The sequence below is a fragment of the Ambystoma mexicanum genome, chromosome 1p, assembly GCF_040938575.1.
Source record: "Ambystoma mexicanum isolate Mex_15411 chromosome 1p, UKY_AmexF1_1, whole genome shotgun sequence".
In the NCBI taxonomy this organism is placed as follows: Eukaryota; Metazoa; Chordata; class Amphibia; order Caudata; family Ambystomatidae; genus Ambystoma; species Ambystoma mexicanum.
Genome location: NC_090921.1, coordinates 105,557,898 through 105,581,583, shown reverse-complemented (window position 1 = coordinate 105,581,583; position 23,686 = coordinate 105,557,898).

Here is a 23,686-nt window from a genome sequence, read left to right as displayed (position 1 = left end):
CTCCTCCAGGACATGTTCCTTTCTGAGTTTTTAAAATCAGATTGCAGACATAAATCTCTTTTCTGGTGTATATTAAACTCAAATTCACCTTAAACTCCCAAAAGCACAGAATGCTTTAAAAACACCAAATGTCTACAAAATAGGGAATGTAATGTAGTTTTCTTAAACTGAATGGTTTTAAACAGAAATGTTGTTTATCCTACGCCTTTGATCTCCTCTCGTCCCTTTCTGCCCCCATCCTTTTGCAAGTACCATCAGTAAATCTGAGAAAGCTAGAGACCAAATGTTTCCTCTAGACCTGCTCTCACTTGTCAACACTGTGTAGTGAGCTCTTTCAAACATGGGTTCCCAGTAATACAGAAAAGAAACTCTTCATTTATCGCAGCACCCATGACTGGCATCTCATCACCACTATCAACCGACTTAATTACTGCAGCCGCTACGCCCGGGCAAGCCAATGGATTTCAGTGCAAGAAGGCAGAGAGTTCAAAATTCTGCAGCTGCAATGTTATCGTCTGCACCGATACCTTGACCACCAGGGCCCATGTGACTGGTAAAAGCGCCCGGATGCCTCCGGGTTTGTGTGCGCTCTACAAATGTAAAAAGAAAAAAAAATAAATAAAAACTGGCAAACAAGTAAATGGGAATCTATGTTCCCCACATAATGGCCTTCATTGGCTTTATATGGAAGGAAGCGAGGATGAAATTGAAGGTAATCTGTTGTGCACATGCTCTAAGACGAAGAAAAAGAAAAGCCATGGCAACCAAGCTGCTGTCCTTCAATTTCATTGTTCTCCCCAAAAAGCAACCTCTTCTTCAAAGGTGGCAATAGGTCATCACATGCTGGTTCTCTCCTCTGTAATAGAAGGGAGGTAAGTGGGCACCACTTAGGTCCAAAAGTCTTTTTTGTAGTAAGGTGGATATAAAGTTAAAAATATGGTAGTAAATGCTTTAATGGAGCTGGCTGTGACAAGTCTGGAGACACCCGGAATTGAAAGTACGACAACAGCTGAAGACCAAGTATGAATACCAAGTCACACAACCGCTCTCAAAATAGGGGCCCGGATCCGGGCAACCAGTTATAAAGTTCAGCAGAAAGGTTTTATCCAAGTATCACAGATGTGTTTCCAAGTTCAGTGAAATAATAAAATGAAGGTTGTCTGTTGATTTTCAAAAAGTATTTTATCAAAATGATAAAGCTGTCACTAATATTCTCTTAGTGAGGGAGGGAGCATTTGTCGCAACCTATGTACATTTCCGACTAAAGCCAATGCATTTCGGAGTATGTCTCCTTCATCAGGGCCAGTCTTGTGGTTAAACATTGAAAATACAACAGATAAATAATGTACCAATATTACACAAAATGCATAAAGTGAAATGAAAAATAAACATACCGATCAGTGGAAAATCCACAAGTGTTCATAAGGAGAAAAATAAAGCAAAAACAGGAATCAACAATACAATATTAGGAGGACAAATGGTTTTCATTGGGAATCAGAAAAAAGAACTAGTGTTACCTTGGCAGTATTCAATGGGAGCTAACAAACGTTCTAGCTGCCCACAGTAGGGTACAGCGATACGGCATGCAATTAGTAGCCGCAATGTTAACACGCACGTGTTTACGAGTAGAATCTGTTTGAAAGAGATCGAGTGATCAATGTCAGCATATCTGATAAAATCATTGTATGCAACAAAATTATAAAAAAGCGGCAGAACCGCCGCGTACCTAAACGCATCTGAAGCTCAGCAATGCTTCCGCGTGTGGCCGCCGAGCTTGGATTCCACCAAGCAGTGTTTGGGCGGTTGCCTAAGCGACCGCTCGTTTTATAGAGCACGTGACCGCTGAGCGCCATTGAACTGGTTGCCCGGGTCCGGGCCCCTATTTTGAGAGCGGTTGTGTGACTTGGTATTCATACTTGGTCTTCAGCTGTTGTCGTCTCTCCTCTGTAATGTCATGTTCTTCTCAATAAGAACTTATCCCAATGTAGCACAGTTTGGAAGAAAACTCTTTTCTTCTATCCCCTGAATGTCTGCTTGATCTTATACATGGAGATTGGTGTGTAGTAAAGCTTCTACATGATGCCAATTTGCTGTGAGCACTATACAAACGCACTGTTGGGAAAGCCCTAAAAAATCACTTGTCAATTTGCTCTGCATTTAAGGCCAACTGGGCCTCCAAGCTCTTCAGGCCTGTTCAGGGCTTCTGTGTGGAAAACCTTTCTCAAAACAAACTGATTTTAGCTCGAATGTTTGCAGGTGAGCATATCCCCACAAACTCTAGGGCCAGCCCTCTAAAGCTGCACTCCAGTGCAATCATGGGGGGCAATTGGGGTAGAGTGGGCGGAATCGCACGGCGAGACTCAGACTGTAACAATAATGCAGTAGTGCAACACCATTGAGCAGCACTGGCTATAGCCACCCTCCCTCCCCAAAAAATATAGGGCTACGTTGACTCAACCTGGCTGACCCACAGACCCGTGGCAGACAGAACAGGACACAGACATTAAACGGCACCTGGGCTTTGCAGTTAACAAAGGCCCTGCAATTACTAATGAAAATCATTTCAATGTAATTAGCACCTGCATTCATATGCGTACATTTTAAGGCAATTGAAATTGTGATGTGGGGTTATTACTTGCATGTCAGGTTAGGGATTGGCACCAGGTGGGACAGGAGGCAACTCATTCTCACAGAAGTCCTTACGTGTGTGGTTTCAGATGTGAAGAAGAGTTAACTGCTTGTAACATTGAAGCTTCACCAGAATATACATAGACTGTGACAGCACCCCAACTTGCCTCAGCAGATGTTGGGGTGATCATCGGCTCCAACCAACAGTGTAGGCCTGTCTCCCTCCCAGCCCTTCAGGAGAACATTCTGTTGGCAATGTGGGCATCCCAGGTAGGCATTCACACACCAATCCCATAATCCCTGACAGGGCAAAACAGACAAATCCTCAAAAAAAGTATATGCTCCCTCAGAATAATGTTGTGAAGTTTGTTAAAGGGACGTTATGATTAAGGTGCATTAATAAAAACTATGATATTCAGTGTAAAAACTTTGTTAAAAGGATGTTATGGTTACAAGTAAAACCGAAAACCCCTAGAAATTCACCAGTTATGGTAAGCTAAGCAACCATAAGTCACACCCTCACTGTGCACTGCTAAGACTAACACCCTGGACATCGAATATGACATCACAAATGTCATTGATGACATCACTGATGACTTCACAAATTAAACTAATTTTGATGAAAAGTCTCCACAATGGGTTGTGTTTATAATGTTGGTACCACGATATCAGGGGTGATCGGGAGACCTATCATGAACTACTTAATGTATTAAAGAATGTACTCATCTAAACAAAACATTATATTGGAGTGTTGTTAATACAGGAACCTAATCATACATACACTTGGTCAATGGCTGCAGCATGCACCATAGAAGTACAATATGTTTACTCTGGTAATTTTGGATAGTAAAATATTAAATGCTACCTTATCAGAGTAATGTTAAACATATAATTCAGCCAATGAAGTTATTAACACTTATACATACTATAGGTACACATGTTTCCTTAAAGAATCCCTCCCATCAATAGGTTTTACAGTTTGCCACGCAGGATGGCATCATAGATGACGCATATCGAGGTATAAAACCTTTGTATAATTACATCTGGGTGCGAGTGGGTGAATTACTGCTTGTTGTTTGCTTGTTTTTGCTATAATAAAAAGTAGTACCTTTCCATATTCTTTGAGTCTGTCCGGTTATTTGAGTCCGAGACCATTACTGGTAAATCCATCTACCACATGGGACGCTTCAACGTGCTAGAGCACACTATCACGATCTCTGACTCAGTCCATTGGAAGCATTCTCTCGACCCAACTCAAACGTTGATTCAACCTTCTGGAAGCCATTGACTTGCCCATCGCAAACAGACTTGACCCAGACGACTCATTGGGCCTCATTACGAGGTGGGTGGTAAGGGATTACCGGCACAGGTAAGGGCACCGGTGCCGGTAATCCCTCACCGCCCTACTACGAGTTCCCTTTCCGGGTCCTCCCTAAACGCCTGTTTTTTTCAGGCGTTAAGGACGGGACCCGCAAAGGGACTCTGGAGCTAATATGGTACCACAATTTGCGGTACCGTTATTAGCGCCTTCACCATTCCCATTGAGCCCTATAGGGGCTCAAATGGGAATGGGGAAGGGCCCTGATGAATGGGGAATTACCGGTCCCGCCAACCTTGGAATGGACCGGTAATTGCTACAAAACCATTATATTAAAAAAAGACAGTCACAAGATAAGATAAGTGCACCCCCTCCATTCATTTATGAGACAATTCATGCGTGAAGACGCTGACAAACATCCTTTCCAAAAGGATAGCCCTACTCAAAGGGCATGTGTTATAGATAAATCACAGTAAGTATGTTTGAAGATCATTTCTTGCATTTATTGCTCAAAATTCATTATAAAACATCCATTTATAGAAGAACCACACATATTAAAAACCAATTATAAAGATATACATATCACATCTAGAAAAAAACACATATCATATCAAAACCAGTGATCACATTTCACCCATCCTTACTCACATTCACTTTCATCCACCATTCGTACTGAGCAAAAAACCGCAGTTCTAATCACTCTGTTCTAGAAGTAGAACACCCATCTATTAGGGCTCCAATACTGTTGTGTAATTGCAAAAGACCTATTTGACACTGAATTTTTCCTTTTCCCAAAGTTAAACAAGACAAATGTTCAAAAAAGCTTCCTCGTGAACATGTATCAATTGCCTATATATTTTACAGAATCTCAAAGAGGCCCAACTCAGCAAAGTGGGCTCTACGGTGTTGTCGACTTGAGTTTCGGGCACCACAATAGACATATAATATTTCTATCTGGTGCACCTCATCAGGACATATACATTGTTAGATACCAAAAAACCAGTTCATATTAGCGTAGTTCAGTTTGATATGTAACACGTGTCATCTAGGTGTTCAAAACATGACTTCTTTCCATTTTTAAAGAGAATTTCATACTTCTGTAGGTGAAACTGTGTTTCTGTGAAGGCTTCTTTAGCCAAAAAAGAGGGAAAGGCAGAGAGAAACCAAAAAGAGAAAGACATAGACAATAGTTTTAATAAAAATCACTCTCGGCCATATTTCTAAAGTTTTTAACATCTTAACATAGCTACTTATATGCTTAATGTCTCAAACACATTTTACCCCAATTTGTCTAGAGCCATGCTTCTCCATTATTGTGGGCATGGTTGAATCTGGGTGATGATACCCTAATTTGAGCAAGGGAGATTGAATTTTCTCCTTACATTCCTGGAAAGGTGATGTCGCCAACAACTGCGCTGGGTAGCCCCCTCGCCCCCTTGTCAAAGGCAACGTACACAAAATTGAGGAGTTCAAGTTCTCCTAGATAGACTGTAAAACTGTAAAGCCCCTTCCTGTTTCAAGTTCCACTAATCAAAAAAAGAGAGGTCAATGTGAGATCCTAGCACCACGTCTTACCCAAAAAGGGAGAAAGGCTGGCGGGAACCTGAGCACACTCGGGTCCAAGGCGTTCTCAATTGGATGTACTTCATGTGGTGGGTCTGTGTTGGCTGTCAATGCCTGCCGAGACTGCCCTCTGGACAATTTGTTTCCGTCTGTTGATGTCAAAAACAAACGCCATGTTACATTTCCTCTCTGTGTGTCCCTCATGTTCATGTTACCCTATAGTGCTTTCCATTCTCTGTCCCATTGAACATTTTCTGAGTGTGTTGAACATCATTATTTACCTTCTGGCAGTAGCCTGTTCCTTTCAAGTTGATGTTACCCTGCCACAATTGTTAGTTCAACAAGGTTACTGACTCCATAAGGTGTTGATCTCGTTCGCTGTATTCCTCCAAACGGGTCTCACCCTCGCATTTGTGAATCCTTATTGCATGTGTCCCCAGAATTTACTGCAAGTGAAGCCAGAAAAAAGGGAAGAAGGGAAGGGAAGGAAAGGGGAAGGGAGAGCCAGAAAAATAACAAGGGGAGAGAAAGAAAAGAAAAGAGAGGAGGAAAAGGGGGGCACAGGCATTGGTGGTGAGTGGGAGAAAAGGACTTGTCCCCATCCCCCTTCCCATGCTGGCATGCAGATCCAATGGCGACCACTGTGCCCTGCCGGCCGCCGACCTCATCCCGGAGGAGCACCTCCCAGGGGGGCAGCAAACCGATTGCTGCCCTCCGGGGAGCGCCCATCCGGTCTGCGGCCGCGGCACACAGTTGGGAGCAGTGTCTGACATGGCCCCCACCGCCTGGGTACTCCGATTTGTATATTTGTCTGAATGTCTATTAGCCCAACATGGCCTCTTGGTTTGGGTACCGAGTGCCATTACTTTTATCTTACCTCTCAACCGCTGACTCCACCTGCTGGATGAGATCAACCTGACCAATCTCAAAAGTTGACATGATCTGCTGGGAGCTGGGCCTTAAACCATTTTGATGCCAACTTGTCATTGGGAAAGTGTGACTCAACCATCTTGATGCTGGCTCTTGACTGCAGTAAAGCTCCTAGATGCCCGGTTTGAGGCTGTCGATTTCCAAAGACAAGAAACCAAAGGTATTTGAAGAGGCCTCGTCCTCCTCGTTTGTTTTAAACGACCTTAGTGATTATTAAGCCCCCTTTGTCGACCTTTTTCAAGACATCTTCATATCTTTAAAATTCTTCAGTTGAAATCTTTGCCTGAACACCCGTACCAACAAACACAAAGGCCCTTATTACGACCCTGGCGGAAATCGAAAAACGATGGCGGAAATGCAATACCGCCATCGAATAGCGCTCGGTGCGACTACGACCCGTCACCGTAAAGTACGATGCCATTAGCGACACCGTAGTGAACGCCAACGCTAACTGCACCAAGTACGCGTGCGCGCGCCATGCCAAACCGTAATCAGCACCATGGCGCAAGGGTACGCGAATTCCGACCCTAGCGGACATGTACTTAACGCCATCAAGCACGGCGGAAAGTACCATTCCGCCATGGTGAGAAGTACGGCATCGCGAATCAACCGTAAACGGCCCCACTGAGTGCCTGTACACCGCTCCCTGGCCACATAGTACAACTCCCCGTAGGTGCAACGAAGTCACAATGCAACCAGTGAAATGTACAAGTCACCCATGCATGCCAACGAACAAAAGAATCACAAGAGGGGCCAATGGGAGCTGCAGGGCACAGATGGCACGAATACAGAAGCTATACCAATGGACATGACCCCAGTCTCCCACCAAGAAACGCACGCAAACACAGGCACCTGTGACCAGCAATATTCCGATAATCACATCATTCCACCAATCCACCTGGCTGACCGGCATCTGTTACACAAAACCTAATCCCGAGCCCCTGAGCATGACATCATCTAAACAGTCATATTGGCAGCCCTCACCCCTGACCTCACTGGGCTTCGTAGGCAAACGCGCCCAGCACAGTACCACGCAACTATACTCCGAAGCTGGAACCCAATGCAGATCTCCTCACAATACATCGCTCCCCAAATAGGAATATGCCACATCACTTGCAAAGAAGAACGCTACACGGCCCATATCAGAATAGAAATTTAATGCACAACAAATTCACCAAGCCCATACAGCCATTAGGCCATGAACTCCAAAACACATTTCACCATTGTGGGCTGCATCCGCAATAAATGACCAGCTACTTCTTGTGTGACGCCCTGTTCCTTCATGGTACACAGGGGCTACGTTCCGTACGAAAAGGCAACATGGAAGCGCCTAGAACCGCAGGGCCGTCCCAATAGGGAGGCACTAGTCCAGCTGAAAGGCCGAAATGTTGCTCCGAGCCACTAGTACTGCGTAAGGGCATGTGGCCCATTGGCGATCGTCCCATAAGATCGTAATCCTGCTCCACTGATTAACACGAAGCAGCAGGTGTCGGGAGTAAAACCCATCTGCAGGAGTGGCATACAGATGGCAGTGGCAAAAGGGGAGGAGATACCTGTCAACCAAAAGAAAAGAAAAAGAAAAGAATGGCCATCAGAACTACATCCGAACAACTCACCTCAATGATCACACTAAATCCACAGCCATATGCATGCTAGCCCACTCCAAAGGATCATCACCACCCCAAAACCACTTGCGACTCATAACTATCCATATCGAGGTGAAAACACCATCACAAACGAGTGTACCTGTGCATGCGTCTGTGAAAACAGAATCCATCAGATGGGATTGGTAACGTGCATGGACACAAGTGTCTGAAGGCGCGTCGAGACAGGGAGGGCTCAACAAGGCCAGATAGACGATGGTCCCACTATGGCAGCCCTGCATCACATAGCGCAGGGGAGGCGGACAGATTCCAAGAAGCCCTGTACATGGCAAACACCGTATCAAATCATCTGCCCATGCATCCATTCATCATTCCCTCATCCCGTAATGATAACGCCTGTTACCATACTCACATAACATGTGAGAATTCCATTGAGTCTGTGCGTTATGCAGCCTGCAAAATCCACTGTGCCCCAGCCCGTAATTCCAGTGTTGTGAAGTAACATGTATTTGGGAACGTCCGGCCTCATCATCCACTTCGCTATTGCGCATCCCAAACTATTCATATCAATCATTGCATCCTCGCCATGGCCCCTGTCCCAAGGACACTGAACAATAGAACGTTATATTTGCAGTCAGACCTGTGGGCATCTCCTCGCCGCTAGCTGAAGACCGAAAGCGCCGCCCTTCGAATTCCTCATTTGCAACATCACGTCGAAAAGGCATCTGTGGCCGCTTGAAATCACAAATTAATCCATCTAGTGCGGCTGTGTGTGAAAATGGCAACTGCCTTCACTCACAAATGGGAGGCCCCGCCCGTCGGTGAACCTCGGTACAGTGATGCATGAGGGTCCACCGTTACTCGAGTACTATGTTCCACTGACCCTTCACAAGTCTGTTCGCGACTGCAAAGAATGCATGTGAAACAATGGGACCATAGCCGAATGAACATATCAACCAATGTTACACGGCCATCGGGTACTAATACATGATTGCAATAGCAAGATGCCATTCCTCGAATTGCAGCGTTGTGTGCGGGACGTGCTCGCCCAAAGGGGAGAGCAGCTTGCACAGGTGGAATGAATCACCACAGGTGGAGGCCATACAGCCTGAAAACACATAAATTGCACGCCCAGTCTCCTCCCACAACCACTCCGAAATGCTACCGGCAGGACTCGCGATGTTGGCCCTGGGGGACCTGATAGCACTGCAAGTACTCCAACTCCAAGAAGAAGACGAACACCAACTACAACCGGCCGCACGGAGGAGACGCAGGAGGAGGAGGAGGGCAAGGCAGGGCCAGCAAGGGCTGCCAGCACAGCCACTACCACCACGCAGGCAGCCCGCAATCCCACGCCTCCGAGCACATCCGTTCAACCTCACTGATGAGCAGATCCACACCCTCTACCGTTTGGACCGGGACACCATAGCCGCCATTGTGGACATGACACAGGCTGACCTTGTCAGCATGATAGATAGCCCAACCGCCATCCCACCCCTACTGAAGGTGGTGTCTGTACTCCACTTCCTGGCCACAGGCACCTACCAGCACACAGTCGGACAGTTGCATGGCATTTCTCAGCCACTGTTCTCACGGACACTATTGCAAGTGCTCGATGCCCTCCTGCAGCACGCAGACGACTACATCTCTCTACCACGCTCGGAGCAGGAAATTACCAACACAAAAGTGGGATTCCATGCACTTGGCGGCATACCGGGTTGCATTGGTGCCATCGACTGCACCCATGTGGAATTGGTCGTCCCACATGCCATGGAGGCCCAGTACCGCAACCGAAAACAATTTCATTCACTGAATGTACAAATGGTGTGTGACTCCAACAGGATCATTACACATTGTTGTGCCCGATTCCCTGGATCAACCCATAATTCTATGGTCTTGAGGAACTCTACAATACCACGCTACATGGAGTGACACGCAGGGAACAGATCCTGGCTACTCGGTGAGTCTCATTTCATGCATGATGATGTGGGGTATGTGATGCGGCAATGACCTGGCAGGAAGGGGGGGGGGTGCGTACGTAGCAATGGCATTCCACATAATTAGTTTATCGTCCACATACAGGTGATGCCGGATATCCACTGAAGAGATGGCTCCTCACACCAGTCCGGAACCCACGGGACCAGCATGAGGAGGACTACAACCATGCCCACTCACATACCCGTGTAGTCATTGAACAGGCATTCGGCCTACTGAAGACTCGTTTCCGGTGCCTCAGCAGGTCTGGCGGGGCACTCCTGTACCGCCATGAGAAGGTTGCAAAGATGGTGATGGCATGTGTCATGCTCCACAACATGTGCGTACGTAGAAATGTGCCCATGCCCCCTGACGCAGAACTGCAAGCACCTGAAGATGGTCATGATGAGGGTGGGGATGTGGCAGCACCTCAAGGAGTCTGCGAGGCACAGGAGGGCCGTGAAATTCGTCAGCATCTCATAGATGCATGCTTCTAGCACTCACGCCTGGTGGCTGATACATGGACACGGGACTCGTGGCACTGTGTGTGTCTGGTACATGCACAATATGGACTGTACGCCTATGATGGCCTAGTACACAAAGATCATTGTCCACACATCTCATTGTTTGATCGTGCATTGTTTATGGCATATGTGATATCATGTTGAACACCCTATCGACCCGCCACCCAAGTGAGCCCAACACACCCCCTCCACCCTCCTACCTCCCCCCCGAACACCAGTGTCCAAAGATGCTCATTGTCAGTGGGCAGTCGCTATTGCAAGCCCCCTCTGCGGGTATCAGGGGCACCCCTGCCTGTGAAGCGCAGGTTCCTCCCAGATCTACGTTGGGGGCTGCCCTGGACTGAACTTGCAACGGATGATGTCTCTGCCTGCTCACGTCCATGCATGTCCCTAAGGGTTTGTGAGAGCTCAGTGAGCACACGGCGCACTGCGGAAAGTTCGGCACATACGTCTTTGGACGTCGCATGCAGTTCCCCCCTGAGGCTCTCGGTGCTTCTCTCCATTTGGACTCTCAGGCTCTCGGTGCTACTCTCCATTTGGACTCTCAGGCTCTCGGTGCTACTCTCCATTTGGACTCTCAGGCTCTCGGTGCTACTCTCCATTTGTGCCCTAAGTGTCTCAGTTGATGTTTCTATGTCTGCCTTAGTGCCCCCACATCCATCGGCATGGTCCTTGAGGAGCGTGGCCAGTTGCTGCTGTTGCACGATTAACTGGTCGAGGGACTGTTGCCTCTGCTGGGCCATGGCCATTTGCGGTGGTGTCACAGAGGGGCTGTTCGCCTCATGTTGCCCTGCCACAGGGCTTGTGGGGGATGGCCAGTCGTCGTCTTGTGGGTGCCCCTGCGTGGTATCCTCATGGTGTACAGGATGGAACAGACAGGGGGATTGGGACAGGTCATGGATGGATCTGACTTCGACATCCCCGTCTTCTGTGTCGGAGCATGCTGCCATTAATGGGGTGTCACCTATGGTGCTGCTGCCACCAGAGGCAGTACCTTCTGTGGCATCCATTGGGGGGACCTGTGGTGGTGCTGTTGTGGGCATGCTGGCTGCTGGGGTGCCTGTTGATGTTCCCTCCTGTGTGCTGCCACTTGATTTGTGCTGCTGCCGTGTCTTGATGCGTGCAGCTGAGGTGGAGGGTCTTTGGCCGTCGGTCTTGGCCCTCTTTGCAGGTGTGCTGGTAGGGGTGTCCTGGAGCTCGTCGTTTGGATCGGACCCTGTGGTGGAGTAAAGGAGGGCGAGCGTTATTAATGGGTCTGTGGGAATTGGAATGGCAATGTATCACATGCATTGGGGTGGTACCTGAGGGTGATTTGGGTCGGGGCCTTGGAGGTGCTTTCATTTGTGTGTGGAGTGAGGGTGCAGTTGTTTGGCAGCCTGCAGTTAGGGTGTGCCTGCTGCACGTGTAGTGGGTGTTTTTGGGGTTTTACTTATTTATGTATTTATTGTGTGTTTTAAAGTGTGCTATCCGGCCAATGTGTGTGGACGTTCTCCTGGCCATGTGTTGCTGTTGCGCTATGTGGACACATGTGAGTCACATGATTGGACATTGTGGATTTGGCATGGTTTTATTTGGGCCACCTACCTGATTCTCCGGATGTCTGCACTCCTTTCTCCATCCCTCCGACTCCCTCTATGCTCTCCATTCCAATGGTGGAGGCACAGATTTCTTCCCAGGGGGTCAACTTGATGGGTGATTCCGACCCTCCCCCGGTGGCTGTGGCAATGTTGCGGTTGGCAGAAAGTATGCTACGGACGCGTATCCGCAGGTCGTCCCACCGCTTCCTGCATTGCTGTGGGTTGCGGGGTGCGGTCCCCACCGCACTTACCCGCTGTGCCACCAGGGCCCATATGGCCTTCTTGTTCGCAAGTGCCGTCCTGGTCATTTGCGTGGAGAAGACGGCGGCGGCATTCTCCTGGAGGGTCTCTGTGAGTACGGTGAGTTCCTCACGGGAGAAGTGGACCTGCCGCTTGCGGTCGCACGCTTTCTTCGCTACTTTTCCCATTTTTCTTGGTTTCACTAGGGTGGATGACGGGTTGGGATGTGTCTCAGGGTGGTGTTTTTAGTGGTTGTGTGTATTTTGTGGTTTTATAGGTGTACGGGGTGTTGTTTCCCGTTCCGGGCCCATGTTTTTACTTCCGTTTCCGTATATTTACGGTCGCCGTACTTTGCGGTTGGCGCTCACTGCGGTGTCCGCTATGATGGGTGGCGGTATTGCACCTAGGGCGCCGTACGGCGGCGGTGTGGGCCGTTTTGGGGTCATTTCCGCCATCGCGGACTTTGCACTTCCGCCATGGCGTGGTGCTCGTGCCCGATGGGTCGGAATGGGCCGCACTTTGCTCCATCGTGCAATGGCGGAAACGCTATTTACGCTGTGGCGGTCCGGTCAGTCGCTTTCCGCAAGGGTCGTAATGAGGGCCAAAGTCTCCTTTCTCTGTCGTTTCTCTTCCAGGGGTGGGCCAGTAGTGTTTTTATCAATTGTGTGCATTTCTATTACTTCAATTAAAGAGCTTATTTTAATAGAACCTTGGCTGGACATTCTTTTATTTTGGTACCACCTTATTATTGTTATTTCTGTTTCACCTGGGCCAGCTCACACCCCTCCTGAAGAGTATAGCTTGTCCCCGGCCTGAGTTACCAAAGGGGGCATAGGCGGTATGCCTGTCGGGCTGCGCCTCCTTCACCTTTATGATTGGGATCGCTGCTGGTTTAGAAGTAGCGTGCGGCTGAGGAGGCACATTAGCCATTACTCCTCTCCGCACCCCTGCAGAGCAGTAGCTATTTCGTCACACATAGGTCAGACATTTTATTCATTATGGAGACTTGCATCACTGAAGATGGCTCCCCATTGCTCCGAGATATGGAACCACTAGGACTGAAAACATGTCTGGGGCGGAGGTTTGGTGGGGAATTCTTCTCCCAACATGAAGATAAAAGAATGACATGCCCAGCCATCGACAATTGTGAATGTATTGATAATCCCGTGTAAACAGGAGGACCCTGATTACGACTGGTAATCTTCATTACTCCCAGTCCTAGTCACAGACATTATTCTATGGGGTCTCAGCATCTCCGCACAAACACTGACCCAAGCCTTTATATAGCTGCATCCAGGTGCTGGGTGAAGCACTTATCTCCTGCCTCGTTTGGTATGCCTACCGCCATGAAGCAGCTATCATGCAACAACCACACCAGCTGCACACATATCCGGTACGCCCACGCACCATACCACATTCTCTCTCTCTACTGACGTAAACTGCGGTCCTCGAGGGTGTTCATCCTACCAGCGCTTTGAGGGCATACCAATGATACATAAGGTGCTATATAAATACCAAGTAACATAACACATCATAACATAACATAAGAGAGGAACTCACCCAGTCCCCAAGCCTGTATGATAGCAACTCGCTGTGCGCATCAGTCTCTCTTTATAGGGAGCTAGAGAGGGAGGGTTGCAATGACTTCAACGAGGAAGGGCAGGACTAGGAGTAAGGAAGACTAGCATTGCTAATCAGGGCATGACACCCATGTCCCTCTTCCTAGCCTCAGGCATTACTCTACAGGGAACACCCAAGCCTAGGTAGAGGAGCATCATGAAAAGCAGACTGCACTTGTATATATTGCGTAAACCGCCCCTGGTGGATCGCATGCCAATGGAAACCAGTACTCTGCTCCCAAGAGATCCTAGCAAGTCATTCAGACAGTGGGTAACCCATGTATGCAGAGCTTCCCAAATGGTGGCTTGGCAAAGTTCTAGGCAAGAAAACCCTTCCAACTCTGCCAAATGAAAGTTCATGGAACTGATAGAACTCCCCGGAACTGAGGCTGAAGGGGGACCCCTGCGTCAGCATAGGAAATAGCAATGGTGCTTCTGGCCCACTTAGTAAGGGAGGGAGATTTAGTCTTTTTGGCTTGACTTGATACCACAAAGGTAATGAACAAGTTTCCAAATGTGTGCAGACCCTCTGTTTGCTGGAGCTTTGGCAGGTCTGCCCTCTATGATATGCTATGATATGATATGATCGTTTATTTATATAGGGCCTATACACAATAGGTTTCAAAGAGCTTCAAGGCAAGGGAGGGAACAAGGTAAAATACAATGACATTCTTACAGGCCATGAACAGTAAGGATGTAAAATTAAGTATCGTACTCGGCCTGATGACATTTCCGATAAGGAAGGGAGGGGAGAGTGTGAAGGAAATGTAAACAGACAGGCGACTACCATACTAGGCCTGACGACATTTCTGGTAGAGCTGGAGAAAAACAAAAGGTGAGGGAGAAGGGTGCAGAAAGTGAGGGGAGGAACAAGACAAGCGACTATCGTACTAGGCCTCATGACATTTCAGTTAGTGCTGGAGGGGGGGGAACAAGTAAGGGGAGGAGAGAGATGAGGTTACTATCATACTAGGTCCAGGGACAATTCCGAGAGAGTAAGTGCATAGAAGAAAGCAAGGGGAGGAGGGAAGGAGATAGGAATAGGGAGAAACAAGAGGAGGAGAGAACAGAGAGTAAGCAGTCAAAAACAGTGGAGAAGCAAGAGAGGAGAGCAAATACAATTGCAGGAGCATGTAGTAACACATAATGTTGCAAGCCATAGATCCAGGAGGCAGATCCGCCATTCCTGCACATTCCCCTGATAGTGGGGGGGGGCAATAGGAAGGGGGAATCACTTCCTCAAAATGATGGAAGAAGAAGACTTTGCTCTTAATACATGATTCGGGCCTAATGAGTAATGCCTCTGGTTTGATGAAAAGAATGGGCACTCTACAGAGAAGGGCCCCTATTTCCGTATGCAGAGGGCTGAAGTGATCGCCACCTAAAAGAGAGTTTTAAAGGGAATATACTTCAGCTCAACAGATTTCATGGGATCAAACAAAATGACTGCGGGTCCCCAAGTACCAGGTAGAGATCTCTTAGCGGAAGAGGGTACCTTTAGGTTTGCCTGGAGTGTTTAAAACAAAGTAGTCTTGTAACCAGCTCTGAAGTATCCACCACCCTGCCCCATGGGTCTCTGAAAGCTCAGACAGAGGCCCAGTGGCTCCCCAATGTGGATACAGAGTCGCGTAGGTTGAAACCATTTGTTAAGAACTGGAGGATCTGGGGTGAGGAATTCCAAGGGTTTGACGGATTCGTAAATGGCCAATGCCAAAAATGCCTTCCATGTTTGAGTGCAAGCCTGTAGGGTCAATAGGTGTTTATAACTTAGAATGTAGACAGAATTCTCTGCTGATATTCCCTTATTCTGGATTTCTATGCACTCAATGTCCATGCCTCCAACTGCAGTGGCATCTGCCTGCTCCATGCTGAGTCCCTGTGGGTCCTTGCTGTGTAGACGAGTATACAGCGGATACTCTGGTTCCACAGCCAGCTCCACAGCAGAGCAATTCAGACTCTTCTCCTCCAATGAGACGTAACTATCATGACAGGATTATGCCCTTCCCTCACCCATGCCAGAATCTCGAGTTTCAGGAGGAAGAGGGGGAAAGCGATGAAGGACTGCGAGCCCATCACACACAAGGCCCCTCCCCCAGGTTACTCCCTAATCATGCACAACAGATCCAGCAGAGCTAGGGGGATAGCCATCCTCCACAAACAACACCTCACAGTCTTACACTCTGAGAAACAACCCTGTAACATTAACTGCGAATCACTACTAGTGAAATTCAAACTCACTCCCTCCATCGCCCACAGCTTCCTACTCATTTACAGACCGCCAGACTACAAGAGAATCTTCACAGACTCTCTTAGCGGCTCCCTATCAGCCATCTTGATTTTCAACCACTCCCTCACCATGCTAGGGGATTTCAACATCTGGTATGATGTCCCTTATAACCCTATGACCCGTCCACTCATTGACGTGGAAGCCCTAAACATGACGCAACTGACATCCAACCCCACTCACATAGCAGGACACACCCTTGATGCTTTATTCAGCTCTAACCAACTTGATCTCCACTCTGTTCCCCCTTTCGCTAGATTGGACTGACCTCTCAACCATCTTCTTCTCTCTCACAAACGCCACCTCTTTCCTCACCAGTCTCACAGGCCCTATCACTTCCTCGCTACCTTTTTGGAATAAAGTCATATTAAACTCCGACATGGCTTACTCCCTTCTATCCTCCCCCACAAACCTCACTCTCCACGAGGACCACCCTCGATCAAACATTTTGACCAATGGCTCGCTTGTGCCCTCATCCCTCTGATCCTGACAGAATCTGCTTCTTGTGGACTAGGCCCTACTCCTAAGTGGTTTGCTCCCTCCCTTAAATCTCTCAAAACCATCAAGTACAGCCTGGAGCGCACATGGTGGGCCGCCCAATGCCCCAGAACAGTGCAATCTATGCCAGACAGATCAGGGCCTAGAGAACAGAAATTGGGAAAGTCAAAAGATGCTTCTATGAAAAACAAATAGCCAACTCCCGTAACCCTAGCAGGGTACTCTACATGATCATTGCAGAATTCAAGACTCAAATCTGCTCTTCCTCCCTGCCCCCCACTCCCACGCACTCTGCGATGCCCTGTTGGACCACTTTTACAACATCGCCATCGAAAGACGCCATACCATCAGCACCAAATTAGCAGCAATCGTGAACCCCTAGTCTGCCCCATCTCCTGACTCTTCCCCATCTCAACCCGCACCCCCCTCCTCTTTCCATCTCTGCCATTTCCCATCCAGAATTCCTGAAACTACTATCCAGTAGCTGCCCTGCTGGATTCCCTGGAGACCCCTGCCTCCCTCTCTCCTAAAGAATATTCTATCCTCAACCTGTGCAGGCAGCGTCGCTGGATCGATAATTAACCATTCTCTGACAGCAGGTTTCAAAACCTCTGATGGTAAGCTCTTACATAAAAGCCGTCCCTTGAACCCCTCCTTCCATCCAATTACTGCCCAATCTCAGACAATCTCGCTGCCTCTTCACAGAATCCAATTGCCTACTCGATCCTGCCCAGTCCAGATTTAGACCCTTCCGAGGAACGGCAGACTCTGAAGGTTGTGCTGCACTCATCCTCCTCGAACTTTTGGCTGCCTTTCACACTGTCAACCACTCCATCCTCAGAGACTGACTTTACTCGCTAGACATCAGGGACTCCGCCCTGAGATGAATCTCATCCTTCCTCGCCAGCCGCTCACAAATCACGCTCCTTCCACCCTTCTCGTCTGTCTCCAAAGGGGTCCTACAGGAGGCCTCCCTGTCACCTCTCCTCTTCAACCTTTACCTAAGCTCCCTTCCTGTACTCATCCGCTCCTACGACCTAACCTGCTACAACCTATCCTTGGCCTCAAGCCCAGGGACCACATCTCTCAGCCCTAACCTCTCTCCACTGGCTCCCAGTTGCTGCTAGCATCAATTCCAAGATCCACTACATCACCCACAAGGCTTTCTGAGTCCTGGGACCCCAAAACATCCAACTTTCTCTCCTTTTCTCCTCCTCCTTCACTCTTTCCCTGCCCTGCTAACACCTTATTTCTGCCTCAGTGACTGGCTGTCTGGCTCCCTCTGCGTAGTACAGGGCTCCAGTCCACCCACCTCTTCCCTGCACTTATCATGTGTACCGGTACCTCTGCATTCCCTGGCCCTTTCCCTCTGTCCTCCCCTTAGTATCTCGCCTCTTCTCCACTTTCCCTTCCCACATTAGCACTTCGCTTTTTGCGCAGTCCAGCACTTCCCCACCCCCTTCTCCCTTGCACTTCTTGTTCTGAACTTGCATGATCCGAATGTCACAAGGCCTAGTATCTTTCTCTCTTGCCCCCCCGCCCCCCCTTTTTGTCTTGTGGCTCCTTGAAACACCATTTGTTGTATAGGTGCCTTACAAATAACCAATAAAATAAACTATGCCAGTGACACTCAGATCATTTTCAAGATTCCCAAAACCCCGGCCTCCTCCCATCCTGGCCGTGTCTCCTTCCTCTCAGGAAATGACTGCTGGATGACGTCTAACCACCTCCTCCTTAATCCTGGTAAAACCAAAATCCTGATCTGTGGCAAAAATACACTCATCCCTCCACCAACCCCCTGCCCCCCCTCCCTAGGACCCACATGTGTAGCATCAAGCTCAGTAAAAGACCTGGGGTGCACCTTGGACTCAGATCTAACACTCTCTTACCACATCAACGCAGTTTCCACATCATGCCATTTTCCCCTCTGCATTCTCTGGCAAATCTTCCCTTATATCTCCTAACCTCACAGAGGGCCTCATTACGAGTCTGGTGGGAACCCTGCCAGTGCTACCGGCGGGCTTGCCGCCAGACTTGTAAACATTTGCCAGCACATGACTTCCCGGTGCCACCGGGAGATTACAAGTCCGGCGGCCTGGGAAATGAGGCGCCAGTAAAATGTAAGTCCCCATTCCCAAAGGACTCTATGGGAGTGGGCACTCGGAAGCGCCGGCACTGTGGGGGTGCCGGGCGCAGTGGCGTGTGCCTGTAATCCCAGCTCTAGCACGGGGAGGCTGCGACTGGTTCGTGGCTGGGTTACTAGTGGCATCGGTTGTAATGACTATACTAGGCAGTTTGGTGGGCACGGCAATATCCACAGCCAATGCCGTGTCTGTGGGTACCTTAAGTGCTAAGGCACAAGAGTTAACTGCAACAGACGTTAGATGGAATCAGAGGTGGACAGAAAGAAGCAATTCGTTATGTGAATGAAACCATTTTGGTCCTCAATCAGCAAGCAAAAATTGTGGAGTATAGTTTCATTAGCTCACCAACTGCGAAATCCGAATCGAAACCGTCGACACGAGCTGTTGGAACCCATAGACTGGAACCGTCTCAAGTGCTGACTCAATCAACAAAAACCCCTATCTTGAAGCCGACTCCTTGACAATTCACTACTCGCCACCGGCTGGACCGCAGTAAAGCACCCAGAAGCGCGTTCGATGCTGTGGAGGACTAAAGAGAAAGAGATAACGGTATTTCAAGAGGCCGTGCCCCCAAGGTCCACTTTAAAGCACCATAGAGACTTTTAAGCCCACTTCTTGCCTTTAAAGGCACATTCTTGAACACATACATTGTTGCTGAAATCTTGTTTACCGCCTATTAACCCAGAGTGCCTTCTCTTATCAAAAGTTAGCATCCTCTCTGTGTTTCTGTCACAGGGGTGTGTGTTTAGTGGTTTTATTGAGCTGATTGCCTTGATTATCCTCACTGAAGTCCTTATGTTTTCGGAACCTTGATTGGATAATTCTTTTGTTTTGATACCCCAGGGCTATTGCTGTTTGTGTTGCCAGAGTACTAGCTCACAGCCCTTTCTCAAGCTATCGTCTCCTCTGCTGGTTTAGGAGTAGTGTGGTGCTGAGCAGGGACACTACTCATCCCTGTACTCCTGCAGGGCAGTAGTCTCTATCACGCCACTCCCCTCCCCCTCTCTTTCAGATCCGCCAGATAGCCTGGAGAACATGCAAATGGCAGTGGAGTGTGTTATGAATCCCAGTAACAGAACAACACTGTGCACAGTTCATCAAACCTTACAGGACAGAGGGATACATTATTAGGTAATACGCCCCAATGCTTTCATCCTTTTCATGCAATACGCTTGGCAAACACTGACCACCTAATCCTGACTAAATTACAAAAAGGTTAGCTCAGGGGGTCTCATTTCTGCATTCCAGACAGCAAGGCCTAACATTCCAACCAAATAGAGATACATATTCAAAAAAATCAATTTCGTACAAAATAAAGAGGCATCCTGGATTACTGTTCGTTTGTGAAAACGTTAAAGACATCCCTGTTTACTAAATATGGGACAGTAGGAAGATAAAGAAATACAAAGCTTTTTTATCTAGTCTCAACCTATTGTGATTGTATGGAGATTTTAAAGCGCCATGAGGCCCTTATAGTGGTGAAGGTGTGTTTAATAAATGCGCTAAATAGAACGTAACCGTTACTTATCGGTGAAGGAAGACTTTTCAGATGGGTCCGGGGGAGGGGGTCTCCTATGGACTGCAGTTGCCCTCCACTGGCCAGCCTGAGACAGATCTCTTGCTTCCAGAGGGTTACCGTACCGATATGGAACAGTATGTCAGATCCAGGCCTCATTACATGTCTGGTGGTATCCCATCGGTAAAGCTGGTGGGATACCACCAGATGGTAATACTGTTACCGCCACTTGGTGAGCCGGAGCGGTAAAAAACCCTGCGAAAAAACATCCCGCGATGAAATGACAGGGAACCGCCGGAATTACCAGCTGATTACAGTGGCACCAAGTGCTGCAACTCCAATGCGTGAAATGCCGGTATTACCGACACGGGTAATACCGGCAGAGGCGTTGCTAGGGGGGAGGGGACCAAGGAGGCTATTACCCTGGGTCTTTGGGTTGTAGCCCCGGATAGAAGCTCAGGACCTACGACTAAAGTACCGACAGTAGCATAGCCCCTTTACCAGGTCTAGCAACACCCCTGAATACCGGTGCAGGTAATACTGACATTCTTTGGCGGTGGGGTGCCGCAATTCCTAGCAGCTCGGAGCTCCAGGTAAATCTGGCCACCCCATCACCAAATTTGGAGTGTGCGGTAACTTGCTGGTGTGCAATAATACTGTCATGGTTGTAAAGAGCGCACTAGCAGAGATGTGCTTGTATTGGGTGCAGTATTAAAATTGGCCAATGGGAGGCGATGTTTAACCATAATTGCGGAGTACAGGATAAATCTAGACATCTGTGAAATGGATTCCCTTTAAGCGCCCTGGCTGGGATTCTGACTCATGCTGTTACTCTACCACTCACATACTCTCGCTCTCTCTCACACACACCTACCTTCTCCCTTCAGAGCCCCCTTAGATGCATGTATGATATCACCTGTGCAACGAACATGTCCCGGGATCCTTTAAAGTGATATATGATTATTGCAGCCCAAACCAACACCTCCCACAAATTCACGGTTATGGTTCCTAAAGCAGCCATAACCCAGCCATCCTTAAACAACCATAACTGGCTACCACTATTCACTGCTCATTAAGTCTTTTTTATTCTATTACGTGCCATGAAAAACGGTGTCTTTAAAACAACCTTTACAGTATAATTCTTTAATTTTGCTGTTTTATATAGCACCAGAGTGCAGCAGGGCTACTTCAATGTGCTTACAGAAAAACAGAGGCAAAGAAAAATGCCTCAACAGGTTATAGACATAAATGATCACACATGCATGGTCATGGGTGCCAACTTTTGATTTTCACTACAGGGGCAGAAATTCCCAGACTGAGCAAAGGGAGGGAGCCGTACCCATCCCCAGGTCGAAACAGCCCATATTACATCTCACTTTGCAGCAAGAATTGGAAAAAAGCCATAGGATTTACAGGCAGGTCAAAATATATAACATTTCTGCAACAGTCACCTAACCTGCTGAGCTGTCTTTCCCCAGCATTCTGCTTTTGGATCTCCACCTTCCCCATATTTCTTTTGCGCCTGCAAAAATGCTTTGGTCTGCCCACTCCTCTACTTCCCCTTGCAACCTAGCAATTAAGGCCCAGGTGTTCCATTGATGAGATGGCCTTCCCACTTTGAAGTGAGCAGCACTTGCTAAATGTGCAATATACACGTTAACACTTCACTGAGCCTCACCCCAGTAGGAGAGGAGCCTCTAGCCCAGTCGCTGCAAGCGATGTCTATATCCCTAGTTAATGTTTTTACCTCCCCAGCTGATCCTCTAACCTATTGTTGAGGACTCTGGTCCTCTGCTCTCTTAATGTTAATAATGATAACGATTTATTATTTATATAGCGCCTTAAGCCAAAGTGCTTTACAGAGAACATATTTACATACATTTATCATCCCAACCGAACTAGGTACTCATTTATCGACCAGAGAAGGATGAAAGGCGGAGTTGGCCTTGGCGGGATTGGAACCTGTGACCTTCAGATCAAACATAGATCTCAGCAGCGTGCGCTCAACCTGCTTAGCTATCTTACCGGCATGTTAAATCGTTTTGTAAGCATTTCCTTGCCAAAAATGCATCGTTTTTCATTTCATTAAAAGTGCGTGGAACCCAATCCTTTTTTTTATCGTTTTTTGTTGCACTTATGCAAATACATGTTATGTGATTGTTATGTTATTGTGCATTTGCATAGCGCCTTATTATGATCTCAAAGCACTGTGGGTTGAACGCCCTCGGGGACCATAGTCCAGGTTAGTGGAGAGGAGTAGGGTAATAGACAGAGCATGGGTGCACTCCGTATGTGAGCAGTGAGTGTGGTGTACGTTGTGTGCTGCTGCATTCTAACGCTAGACATGGTGCAGTGGTTGTGTAAATCAGTAGATAGTGTGCAGTAAAGTTGAAGACCTTGGAATCTGCATTCTGGCGGTAGTGGAGCTTGTGTATGAGATTATGTGTGCAGCTAGGCCGATTTGTTCTTGGGGTATAAATGCGTTCTAAAGACTGGTAAGATGATTGTGGAGGTGTATAAGTCTTTGTGCAGCTCAGCCGAATTGACCGAGCGGTATAGCTGCATTCTGTTGTTTGTTGATGCAGAGGAGAGAGTGAGCATATTGGTGTGTGTGAGTGGTTGTGTGGATTGCAAGGAGACCCTTGTTTCTGATGACTGTCCAGTGGCTGCTGTGGTGATAGTGTTTATTTGATAGGTTCGAAGCATTCGTTCTCTAATAGACATTCTCAGTCTAGTGTGGGGTTTGTTCTGATTAATAGGCTTGAGCGTGCCTTTCCCTGCTTAGCAGTCTCATCAGTGATGAGTTGCCTGGTTCTTAAGCTTTGCTGGGCTAAGTGATTGCAGGTCTATGGTTGTCCCTGTGCCTCGTTGAATCTGCAATTGTTTATTCAATGACATTTTCTCATTCGGCAATTAGATCTCGTTCTGTTCCATCGGGCTTACGAGTACCTTTTAGATTTGATGACTGGTGCTCAGTGAACCTGAAGGTCCAGCAGCATCAGCGACTATGGTCATCCCTGTGTCTTGTTGAGTCTACCATTGGTTATTGGACGACACCTTCTCAGTGTGCAGTTGGTATTACCTAAATTGATTGCACAAATTTGAACGAATGGTAGATTTGACCGAATTCGGTCATTATCATTAGTTAGAATGTGTGCGTTCAATTTGAATCCGAAAATACTGAACATGAAGAGCAGGGGAGTCCCCCGCTCCCCATGTTCGGTATCTTCGGCCTTAGAGTTCGCAGGGTTGACCCCTGCTTCCTCA